Consider the following 12576-nt stretch of genomic DNA (forward strand, 5'->3'; position numbering starts at 1 on the left):
AATATAACCCTTATGGTTTGAACACTCCCGAATCTGCTCAAATGCTTATGTTTTCATACATAAATCAGGCTGCCCTGGACATAAAGAAAAAATTACAGTCATTACAGAGATTAGGAGAAAGAAATGTGAGGGAATTAATTGCCAGGGCAGAGAAGGTGTACAATAAGAGAGAAACTCCAGAGCAGAAAGAGGAAAGGAAGGAAAGGGAAAGAGAAGTGGAAAGAAAAGAGAGAGAAAAAGAACAAGAAAAGAATCTGACCGGGGTCCTGCAACAACAACAGGCAGTACATAGGAAGGAATTGAAGGAGATTCTGGCTGTGACTCATATCTGTGTTAGGGGACCCTGGAGACCCAGAAGGAATGGAAATGATTTCCAAAAACCCAGGCTGAGACTGAGGCGAAACCAGTGTGCATATTGTAAGGAATAAGGGCATTGGGCCCATGAGTGTCCCTTTAAGAAACAGGAAGAGAAGAAAACCAGGAACAGAAAATCCTATCCACCCAAAAGTCCCTAAGTCCTACCAGCCAGAGAATTAGATGAAGACAGTGACTGAGGGGGACGGGGCTTGGAACCCTTCCCTGAGCCTAGGATAACCTTAAGGGTGGAAGGGAAACTTGTGACGTTCCTGGTTGATACAGGGTCTTAAAACTCAGTATTAAGGGCCGACAAGGGAAAAATAAAAAATAAGAAAGCTATAATATAAGGTGCCACTGGTATCAAAACTTATGATTGGATTACAAACAGGACAATGGACTTAGGAAATGGCAGAGTTACACATTCCTTCCTAGTCATTCCAGACTGCCCATTTCCTCTTCTAGGTAAAGACCTCTTGTCAAAAATGACAGCCCAAATCCAATTTACTGGAGGAGGAATGAAGGTTGTAAATGAAGCAGGAGAACCAATGAAAGTGTTAGTGACTTGTGCCCAAACAGAGGAATATAGAATTCATCAGACTGAATCCCTCAAGAAAATTGAGTCTGAGGTTGAATTATGGTTGAGAGAATACCTGAAAGCCTGGACAGTAACAGGAGGAATGGGGTGGGCACAGCATATGCCTCCTATCTTTGTGGAGCTGAAATCAGGAGCAGACACAGTTTAAATAAAGCATTGTCCTATGTCCATTGATGACTGAAAAGGCATAATTCCACATATACGGAGGTTGATAAAAGGACTCCTCATACATACTCAATCATCCTGGAACACACCTTTACTGCACATTCGGAAGCCTAACAGCTTTGATTATAGGCCAGTTCAGGATCTGAGAGAAGTAAATAAAAGAGTAATGGACATTCATTCAACCGTGCCAAACCCTTATGCTTTGCTTAGTTCCTTACCTCTGGACAGGAAATGGTATTCAGTCTTGGACTTTAAAGATGCTTTTTTCAGCCTTCCCCTGGCCCTTAAAAGTCAGGTGTTGTTTGCATTTGAGTGGTATGATCCTGAGGTAGGCGTCAGCGGACAGCTAATATGGACTAGACTTCTCCAGAGATTCAAAAATTTCCCTACTCTGTTTGATGAAGCACTTCACGAAGACCTACGTGAGTATCAGGAAAGGAACTCAGGGGTGAGTCTGTTGCTGTATGTTGATGATCTACTGATAGCTACTAAGACCGAATTAGAATGCAGAGAAGCAACTGCCAATCTGTTACAAACTCTGGGAGAGCTGGGGTATCAGGCATCGGCCAAGAATGCCCAGCTTTGTAGACCAGAAGTACAGTATTTGGGATATATCCTCAGAGATGGGCAGAGGTGGCTGACTGAGGCAAGAAAAGAGACTGTGTTAAAGATACCAACTCCAAAAACTCCAAAGAAAGTGAAGGAGTTACTGGGGACTGCAGGATTCTGCAGAGTGTGGATACCAGGCTTTGCAGAAATAGCCCGTCCCCTGTATGAGGCCACAAAACTAACACAACAGCAGGCCTTTGAACTTCTGTAGTGACTCTTTATGCAGGCTCCAGCATTGGCCTTGCCAGGTATATCTAAACCTTTCACACTTTTTTGTGGATGAAAAGGATGGAGTGGCTAAGGGGGTGCTAACCCAGAAGCTAGGACCATGGAAAAGGCCTGTAGCCTATTTATAAAAAGGCTGGACTCTGTGGCAACCGGATGGCCACTGTGCTTACGAATAATAACAGCAGTGGCTCTCCTGGTTAAAGATGCCACTAAGATAAAGCTGAGACAGCCCCTGACTGTGGCCACTCCCCATGCCCTGGAAGGAGTTCTTAAGCAACCACCTGATAGATGGATGAGCAATGCCAGGATGACCCATTATCAGGCTCTCCAGCTCAACCCAAGACACGTAACCTTTTGCATGCCAACTTCCCTCAACCCAGCTACTCTCCTGCCAGATCCTGACTATGAAAAGCTGCTACATCAATGTGAGATATTATTAGCTCATGTCCACGGGACCAGAGTAGACCTGCAAGACCAACCACTGCAGAATCCTGACCTGACCCTGTACACCGATGGAAGCAGTTTCATCAGGGATGGACACAGGTATGTGGGAGCTGCAGTGACCAGGAAGATCAGGCAGTTTGGGCAGAAGCATTGCCCAGAGGGACTTCAGCCCAGTGAGTGGAGCTAGTGGCATTAACAAAAGCCTTAAACATGGCTGGAGGGAAATGACTGAATATCTATACAGAGAGTAGGTACGCTTTTGCAACAGCCCATATACATGAAGCTATATATGAAGAAAGAGTCCTGCTAAAAGCAGAGGGAAAACTATTAAAAATAAGGAACAGATTTTTGGGACTGCTTAGAGTTGTGTGGGACTCGGCATGGTTGGCCATCATGCACTGTCCAGGGCATCAAAAAGGGGACACCAAGACAGTGAAAGGCAACAGATTGGCCAATCAGACTGCTAGACAAGCAGCAGCAAGAAAATTAATCACCTTGGCGGACAGACACATACATCCTGGACCTAGAATGCTACCAGTACAGGCAGACTACACTAAAGAAGGAGAGGAATGGGCATCAAAACTTCCTATGGCCCCAAAACTAGATGGATGGTGGCGCCTAGCTAAATGAAAAATTTTAATTCCCGGAGTTCTAGGAATACAGATGTTAAAAAGAATTCACCGTGCCTCACACATGGGAACCAGGAGGATGCAGGACTTGCTATGAGGCTCGAAGATCAAGATAAGAGAAGGAAATCGACTAATAGAAGACATTGTTAAAAATGTAGAGCATGTCAGCTAACTAATGCCAGAAGGGGAAAAAAGTTAATGGAAGTCGAATAAGGGTGACTAGGCCGGGAACGTACTGGGAGGTGGCTTTCACTGAACTTAAGAAAGGAATGTTTGGTTACAAGTATTTACTAGTGTTTGTAGACATCTTTTCAGGATGGACTGAGGCTTTCCCAACCAAGCAAGAGACTGCGGGAATAGTGGCCAAGAAGATTGTAGAGGAAATTCTCCCAAGGTATGGGTTTCCTGCAGTAATAGGGTTGGAAATTGGACCAGCCTTTGTATCCAAGGTAAGTCAGGGAATAGCCACTGCACTGGGGACAGATTGGAATTGCACTGTGCTTATAGACCCCAGAGTTCAGGACAGGTTGAAAGAAGAATCGGACCCTAAAAGAGACCTTGACTAAATTAGCCTTGGAGACTGGCGCAGACTGGGTGACCCTTCTTCCCTTGGCCCTGTTCAGAGTTAGGAACTCTCCTTACCAGTTAGGATTGACTCCCTTTGAGATCATGTATGGCAATCCACCCCCAATGATCTTTAGCCTCCAATGGGAGTTATTGGAGGAGCTGGGTGATGGAGACTTAATAACAACTGTTCCATTCTTGCAGAAGGTGCATGGAGAAATCTGGCCTAAGAAAAAAGCCATTTATGAATCTGCTTCTATACCCAATCCTCACTCTTTCAGGCCTGGGGACTGGGTCCTGGTCAGAAGGCATCACCCAAGGCACTGGAGTCTAGGTTGAAAGGGCCATATATGGTGACTCTGACCACTCCCACAGCTTTGAAGGTGCACGGCATAACTGCGTGGATCCACCACACCCACGCCAAGCTAGCTGATCTCTTCAATCCTGAGGAGGAGCCAGCAGCATCTTCAGTGTCAGCATGGGAGTGTGTGCCTCACCCAAACAACCAACAACAACAAGATCAGATCACCCAACAAGATCAGAAGATTGTCCAAGGACTGATTCTACTATTGATAAGTACTGTGGTAAAGGGAATTAACCCTCAGTCCCCTTACCAACTCACTTGGCTGGTGACTCCTAAATGGGACAAACCTATCCCTGTGGCAACAACAGAAGCCCCACTTAATACCTGGTGGCCAGACTTAACAATAGACTTATGTGATTTAGCAATTGGGAGTTGGGATATTCCCACCATTATGACCCTAGCAAACTGCCTGAATACAATGGCCAAATAACTTGTACAGCAACAAAAAGACATTGTAACTCACATGGTCTAGACAATAGGCCAGGAGGAAGTGCCACCCCATCCAAAAGATATTACTTAGGGAGATGGCCTATCTATGTGTGTCTTAGGGATGGGAGGAGCCCAGATCTTGCAAAAGGTGCGGTTATGAACAAGACTATTTTTGCAAAGAATGGGGTTGTGAAACCACAAGAGATGGGCATTGGAAGCCATCCTCTAACTGGGACCTTATTATTATGGTTAGAATATGGACCTATCAGGGTGAAAAAAATTGTGGAGCAATTCTAGATGGACCGTGCAAACAATTCCGGTGTAATCCTCTAACTATTATGTTTACTGAGAAAGGGAAACAATTTTCTGGTTGGGCCCAAGGAAGGACATGGGGACTGAGGCTACATAAGAATGATTATGGCCATGGATTAATTTTCAGAATAAACCTTAGACAAGAAGTCATTAGAATAGCCCCGGTGGGCCCTAACCAGGTTATTCAGCCTATTTGGCCCAATAAAGGCCCACCTGTACCACCCCAACCTGAAAACTAACTAGCCCTATAGTTACAGAGTAACACCCTACATTAGTAGGGCAGCAACCCCCAGAAAAGTAGAACCAGTGGACCAAGTACTAGCATTGCCTAAAAATCCACTAATAGAATTGGTTATAGGTTCCTTTGCATTATTAAATGCCTCTAACTCAGGATTAACTATCTCTTGTTGGCTATGCTATGACACTCTACCACCTTATTATGAGGGGATAGCAGTGGTAGGTAATGTAACCAGGACTGTGAACCAAAAGGAGTGCAGATGGACTAGTCAAGTTGGATTAACAATGGGCCGAGTTACAGGTCAAGGGATCTGCATAGGTGAAGTACCTCAGGATATGAATTGGATTTGCAACAAATCATAAAACTGCCTGAGAAGGGGAATGAACAGATGAAATATTTGATCCCTCCTAGCAATTCATGGTGGGTGTGTAATCAATCTGGACTAACTAGTTGTGTGCATATAAAAATTATAATGTAATGAGGAATTTTAAGATTTATATGAAGCTCCAAAATTTAAGAAAGAAAGATATAAAAGAGAGCCTTTCACAGCTATTACAATTAGCCTGCTGTTAGGTGCAAGCATTGGAGGGTTAGGAACAGGAATAGTGGCTTTAACAAGACAGGAACAGCATTATTCAGCCTTGAGGGAATCAATAGATGAAGATATTAAAAGAATAGAAAGCTCGATTTCCCAATTGCAAGATTCCTTAACTTCTTTAACAGAGGTGGCCTTACAGAATAGAAGAGGACTAGACTTCTATTTTTACAACAAGGTGGACTATGAGCTGCATTAGGAGAAGAATGCTGTTTTTATGTAAATCACTCAGGGGTAGTGAAAAATAACATAACAAAAGTTAAGGAAGGATTAGAAGAATGAAAGAAAAAATGAGAGTCTGGACAGAGATAGTTTGAATCATGGTTTAATTTTTCTCCTTGGGTAACTACCTTAATTTCTACGTTAATTGGACCCTTGCTTATATTACTGCTATTGCATACTGTTGGGCCTTGCTTGCTAAACAGATTGTTACAATATATAAGGGAAAGGTTGGAGATTATAAAATTAATGGTACAACACACCTATACTCCTGTAAACACATCTGATGTTGAAACTGAGATGTAATGTCATCAAGATTGATAAATGTGCCAAAACTCAAGGGGCGAATATCAGAACCAAACTAAAGCCATATTGTGATAGCTTCAAAAGTTGACTTGTGTCAGTCTTTAATTCCTGTTCCAAGTTAATGTTGCAAAGGTTGCAAAAATGAGATGAACAATAACATGTTTGTGCAAAATTTTTGAGAACTGTTATTTAAAGATTACAGAACACCCGATAACAGGATGGTTTTGAGACCCAGTCAGCAGAAGATTAACCACAAGAGTTGTCTGCCTTGATGGCTCAAGCAGACACCTGGTCCTGACCAATCAGAATCGAACTTGTCCCTACGCCATAGCATTGCTGTAATTTTGTGGTTTTTGCCTTTATAGGCCCAGCTATACTGTTGCTCGGGCCCCCTCCCTTCATCTGCTGCGTCTATGGGTACAGGACGAGGCCAGAGCCTTGGCTTGTTGAATAAACCTTGCATTTTGCAATTCGGGTTGCCTGGTCTCTCGGTAGTCGTCGGAGGGTCTCTGGCACTTGGGTAAAACACCTTCAAGTGGGAAAGGGAAAGAGGAAGTAATAGCCGTGGGAAGGATAGTGGCAAGTGCTTTTCTAAGGCATGCCTGTGTGCAGATGAGTGGCCACCCATGATTCATGGACACACCTCAGCCTCCAAGATACCACCTGTCTTCCTGGAAATAGCTCCATTCCATCCCCACTCTTCCTGTGTTGTCTTCCTTGGGCCACCCTTCTGAGGGGACAGTGCTGTCAGTTGTCAATTGAGTACCACAGACCATGCACATCAGCCATGCTAAGGACATTCAGGTTGTATCTGCTGGACCTACTGATCCTGTGTCCATCCTAGGAACACATGCCTGGTCACAGCATGGTCAACTACTTTCCACATTCTGGGTCTACTTCCCCTTCACACCTCAGGAACTGCACAAACCAGGAATACATAGGGCCTCTCACACAGACACTTGTGACTTCAGTGGTAACCTCCCAAGCCTCTCTCTGCCCCTTGGGTGTGGGATTTGAGGCAATGAGTAGGGCTAGACCCCTATGCGCACTGCATGAGGGATTATTCCCAATGAACACCTGAAGTTTCAGACTTAAAGGCTCCCATCTGCGGTTGTTTAAACAACATCTCTACATGGACACTGTCATGAATAGGACTTTGTAGCTGGGTGGCAGTGGCTCGTGCCTGCAATCCTAGATACTCAGGAGGCTAAGTTATGACATGTTTGACACCAGACTGAGGAGGAAAATCAATGAGACTCATATCTAATTAACCACAGAAAGCTTGAAGTGGAGCTCTGGAAAAAGTGGTAGAATGCTATCCTTGAATGAAGAAGCTGAGGGACAGCACTCAGGTCATAAGTTCAAGCCCTAGTTAGGCAGGTGGTAAGGATCGAAAGGTGGTGTAAATAGTTAGCAAGGCCTAAGATAAGCTCATTATCAAAAAATGAGAAAGAGATTAAGAAAAACTAGTACCAAGAACGGGAATGAAGAACGACATACAATCGAGTATCCTACAAACAACACCAATAGCTCTAAACATTAAACACCATGGGAAAATGTCTAGAGGTTACAAAAACTGACTTCAGAAATTTCAGAACATCTGGGTGGCTTTAATTACTAATGCATGACATCCCTTTTTTTTAAATTTTATTTGTGAAGATACTGTACAGAGGGGTTACAATTACATGGGCAGGATAATGCATACATTTCTTACCAAGCATTGCAGCCTCCTCCTTTTGTTTACCCTTCACATCCCTTCCCAGTCTCCCGCTTCCCCCCCCAATCCCAGTCCTTCTCCTTCCCCCCTTTCCCCCAACGCACCGATGTTGTAAATCTCCTTTTGGACATGACAACTTGTGACATCCTTTTAAAAACAGAAGAATTGTGGCACACATTTGACGTCTTGATGAATTCTACCAAATATTTATGAAATGAAATTTGTAAAGATGAATTTGAAAGTTACCTGGGTTAATGGTTATGTGAAGAGACAGACATATTGATGAACATAGAAAAGATAGCCAGGCCCCAGGGGCTTTTTTTTCTTTTTGTCGGTCATGAGGCTTGAACTCTGGGCCTGGGTGCTGTCCCTCAGCTCTTCAGCTCCAGGCTAGTGCTCAACCACTTGAGCCACTTCCGGTTTTCTGGTAGTTACCTGGAGATGAGAATCCCGCAGACTTTCTTGTCCATGCTTGCTTTAAACCGTGATCCTCAGAACTCAGCTGCCTGATTAGCTAGGATTACAAGTGTGAACCACCAGCGCCTGGCCCCAGGGGCTTTTACCTGTCATTTTAGCTCTTCAGGGGTGGGGTAGGAGAGCTTAGGATCACCATGAGCATAGTTCATGAGACAATTACCTCCATGAACTACCAAAAGGCCTGAAGTGAAGCTGTGGTTCAATAGTAAAGTACTGGCTTTTAGGAAAAAGGGAAAGAACTGTGCTCTGAGTTCAAGCTCCTGCAGTGGCACAAAACAAAACAAAACAGAGACCAAAGTAAAAAAAAAAGTAAATAGTGGGAAATGTGTGCTTATGTAGACCTCTGACATAAGGACTGAACAGGCCTATGACAAATCTTGGTGAAGTCACCTATGCTAATACACTGGCAGGGCTGACCATGGCCAGTGCATGGTTCCTTGAACTAAAGGCAGAGGTCCAGAAGCAGAGGTCCAGCTCCTGAGTAGCTAGGATGAAGCACACCAAGATAGGAAATAGGCTAGGATTTGAGCCAGAATTAAGTGCAACAAAGGGGTTAAGTGCAGCAAATCCGTCTGCCCGACAGAGTGAACATGGCATTTGCCTATTTTCTCTGCCACTGCTTAGCTGTATTCCAGGAAGGATTGCAGAGGGAAAAGCAGATTGCAGAGGGTGAATCATATAATAAGCTGATAACCTGAACGAAAGCTCCAATGAAATAAAAACTACCTCTGAGTACTGGTGGCTCACATGGGTAATCCTAGTTACTCAGGAGGCTGAGATTTTGAGGATCGGGTTCAAAGCCAGCCAAGGCAGGAAACTCCATGAGACCGACCCTTCCTTATCTCCAATAAAAAAAAAAACACAAGAAAACCAAAAGTAGTTCTGTGAGTCAAGTGGTAGAGTTTTAGCCTTGAGATGAAGAACTGAAGGGCATCGCCCAGGCCCAGAGTTCAAGCCCCACCACTGACCAAAATAAACCAAAAACAAACAAACAAAAAAAATCCTGCCCTTGCTCACTAACCAGCAGGCTCACCACCAATGGGTGCCTACATTTTCAGAATAAGTAATGGGAGATGCTTATAATTCAATGCTTAAACAGAAAATTAAAAAACAAAAACAAAAACACTTGAGAATTAAAAGCAGGTCCATTATGGAAAAGAATGAAAACAGAAAAGTTAGAAAATAGGCACTGAGTTAACATAGTGCTTCTTGCTTTTTAAGACTTTTAACCTTGTTAGCACAGTCTATATTCTATTTTGTGTAAGTATTTTGCTTACGATCATTTATGCAAAAGAAAAAGGCAAACAAGAACACTCTGAGACTGGAGCAAGAAGCAGCTACATGGAGAAGAGGAAAAGTGAAAGTGATGGAGATGAAGATGATTGAAATGCATTATATAAAGTGTGAGAGTGGCCATAAAGAATGGGAAGAGTGAAAAAATTCTGTTTAGTATTAGCTTGTGCTTTTCCAAAGCTATCCCAAATAAGGAGTTAAGTGCATCAGAGCAGTTGTTGGAAATACATTGGTGTTTTCTCCTATATGACATCTCATATCCCAACTCGAAAGGAACCCAGCAAGGCATAATTTACTTCTGCAGAAGAATGTGCTACTGGCTGGAAGCCAAACAAGCATGTTGAGTAGGCAGTCAACCATTGGCTCTCACTCATCACAACCTCGGGATCATAATCTTTCTTGCTCAAACTTTCAAACTAGACAAAACCCGTACATCTGGCCAACGTTTGTCAGAAAAGCAATCTTAACTTCTTGTAAGAGAGCAGCTATCCTTTAAAAGGCAGTGCATATGTCAAGCACTTTGGCAGAAAAAGTCTAACTCCTATAGTTCTCCCTTCTTTTATCTTTTCTTCAAACCTGGTCAGCTTTAATAGACATTCCTATTCAGCAGTATCCAAAGGGAGAATATTTAAAAATGGGTGTTGTTTGCTGTATGAATGAGGGCAGTTTACAAAACAAACACAGGCATTACTATGAAAACAAGTACTAGAGGCAAATATGGACTGCAGCATTCCTTTGTCTTTCAAAGTATTAATCAACAAGCTAGTAAATGTTTTACCTATTGCCAGTCTTCAATCTTTGTAAGACCTTTGTGCAGTATTGGTTTTTTAATCACCACAGGCACAATTCCCTTTCCAGCTAATATACCTAGATCTACCCTTTCCATGCCATCCTACTAGTGGCATTTACTTGTTCTGTTATTGCCTTGATTGTGTATAATTATCAAGGCTCTGGTGATAAGAAATCGAATCCAATCTATTTATGTGTAACAAAACCTACATTTTATAGGTATTACAAATTTAAAGCTAGAAATCAAATAGCAGGGTTTGATTAGGAACTCTTTGGGAGACCCCAATAGCATCTATGTAAATATGAGGGTTGGAAACCCTCTGGGGATAACATCTTTCTCCTAACCTGGTGTTAGCATTTTATTAACCTGGCCAGTCCAAACAGCTTGAATGCAATGGGTGTACGTTGAACCAAAATGCAGTATTCAACCCAGTTGGCCAGTAATGTCTTCAACACTAGTCCTCTGCAATACCAGGCATCTTTCTAGTACTTAATAAAGTTGCTTTTGGATTCTATTTGTCCTTTAATGACCAAACATTGCTCATAATAGTTGGTGGTTTTGAGCTCACTGATTAAGTAGTGGGACTGGCTCAACTGAGGTCATGTGGTTCCCACCTTTTCAATTACTCTGGAAGATCCAAGGTATAAATAGAGAGTTTATGTTTATAAAAAGGAAGGTTCTCACATGTCCAGGCTGAACTTTTCTCACTCTCTAAGTTTGACAGTCATGCTTGATAAAATATGACATCAGCCCTCCCATTAAAATTTTTGTTGGCTTTACACAATTTCTTAGATGGTAAATCTTACCTCCCACCACCCACATTCCTCACCCAAGGCTGTTTGAAACATTTTTTTTCAGTCGTGGGGCCTGAATTCTGGGCCTGGTCACTACCCCTCAGCCCTTCAGCTCAAGATTAGCGCTCTACCACTTGAGCCACAACACCATTTCTGCTTTTTCTGCTTATGTGGTGTTGAGGAATCGGACCCAGGACCTTATGTATGCATGGCAAACAATACCACTGAGCTAACTTCCCAGCGCTTGAAACAATCTTATATTGTTTATATAAGATTGTTTATTACATAACTATTATTACATAACTATTCCAGAAGCATGTACTCATCATTCCTATGTTTCCCCTATTTGCTGGTCTTTAAAACCTTCAAACTTAAATAACATCCTTTTAAATAAAATATTCAGGAAAAAGTAATCCAATATGAAGTTTTTTTAATCAATAGTCATAAAAAGAACTTTTTAGAGCTGGAACATTGTAAATAACCAAATTTCAAGAGCCTTTTGCTACTAAGTCTGTTAATTACTGAATGTCTGTAACAGATCCTTCTGAACATATTTACACAGAAACAGGCATATAGAGGATTTAGTTTACCAAACGCACATTAAAATTAGATCACAAAAATAAAAATCAGGCTTAACGCATATTTTCATATCTTTCTCCACATTCTCCCTAAAAGATGACAATATTAAGAATGTCTGATGGAGCATTCTTAGCTCCAATTTTCTTGCACTTCCTAGGTTTAGAATTCTTATGTTTAGAATTCTTAATTCACAGAGACATGCTGTAATGGGAATAAGAATTTTTGGTGCGCTTTGCCCTTCAGACTGAGTTTCTTATTCACTGCTTTTCTCAACTCCCTTACTAGAGAATTTTCTCAGAGCTGACTCCATCTCCAACTTTTCATTCTTCTCAGCTGGACAAATGAAGTTGTAGATCAAGACTCTTAGAAACAAAGGATTGAAGATTCTGAATCTAAGACACTTCTCTCATACACAGTCCCTGCAAACACACAACTACCAAAGCAATATTTATAGTTTCATTTTTTTCTACTAAGTCCAATGCATTAGATTGCTTACTTCTGAGGGTACATGTTTGGGCCTCTTCCTGATGTTGTGGATTAACTCTACATCTTAGGTCCATTGTCAGCAACAAAGGGTGGCAGGTTTATCTCATCCTGGAGTTTGGCTTAACAGGGCAACTGGATGTCTCTCCTCTGGAGGGCTCCTAGGATCCTTCATGAATGGCATGGAAGATCTGTGTTGGAAATACCGGGGGAAATTAATGTATCCTACGAACAACAACTTAGCAAGGCAAAATTTACTCCTGCAGAAGGCATCCTGTCTTTCGCATGCCCAAGTTGAAAAAGCACACTGGATACGCAGCCCACCACTGGTTTTCACGAATTTGAAATTTGGGATCATCTTTCATGATAGATCAAACTTTTGACCCCTT

At 42.4% G+C, this 12576-nt stretch overlaps 1 pseudogene; it reads left to right on the forward strand.

The window, feature by feature from the left end:
- The window catches only part of LOC106001665, a 48506-nt pseudogene extending 44121 nt beyond the window's left edge, over nucleotides 1-4385 (forward strand).
- The last annotated feature ends 8191 nt before the right edge of the window (nucleotides 4386-12576 follow it).

Source organism: Dipodomys ordii, unplaced genomic scaffold, assembly GCF_000151885.1.
Source record: "Dipodomys ordii isolate 6190 unplaced genomic scaffold, Dord_2.0 Scaffold354, whole genome shotgun sequence".
Taxonomy (NCBI): domain Eukaryota; kingdom Metazoa; phylum Chordata; class Mammalia; order Rodentia; family Heteromyidae; genus Dipodomys; species Dipodomys ordii.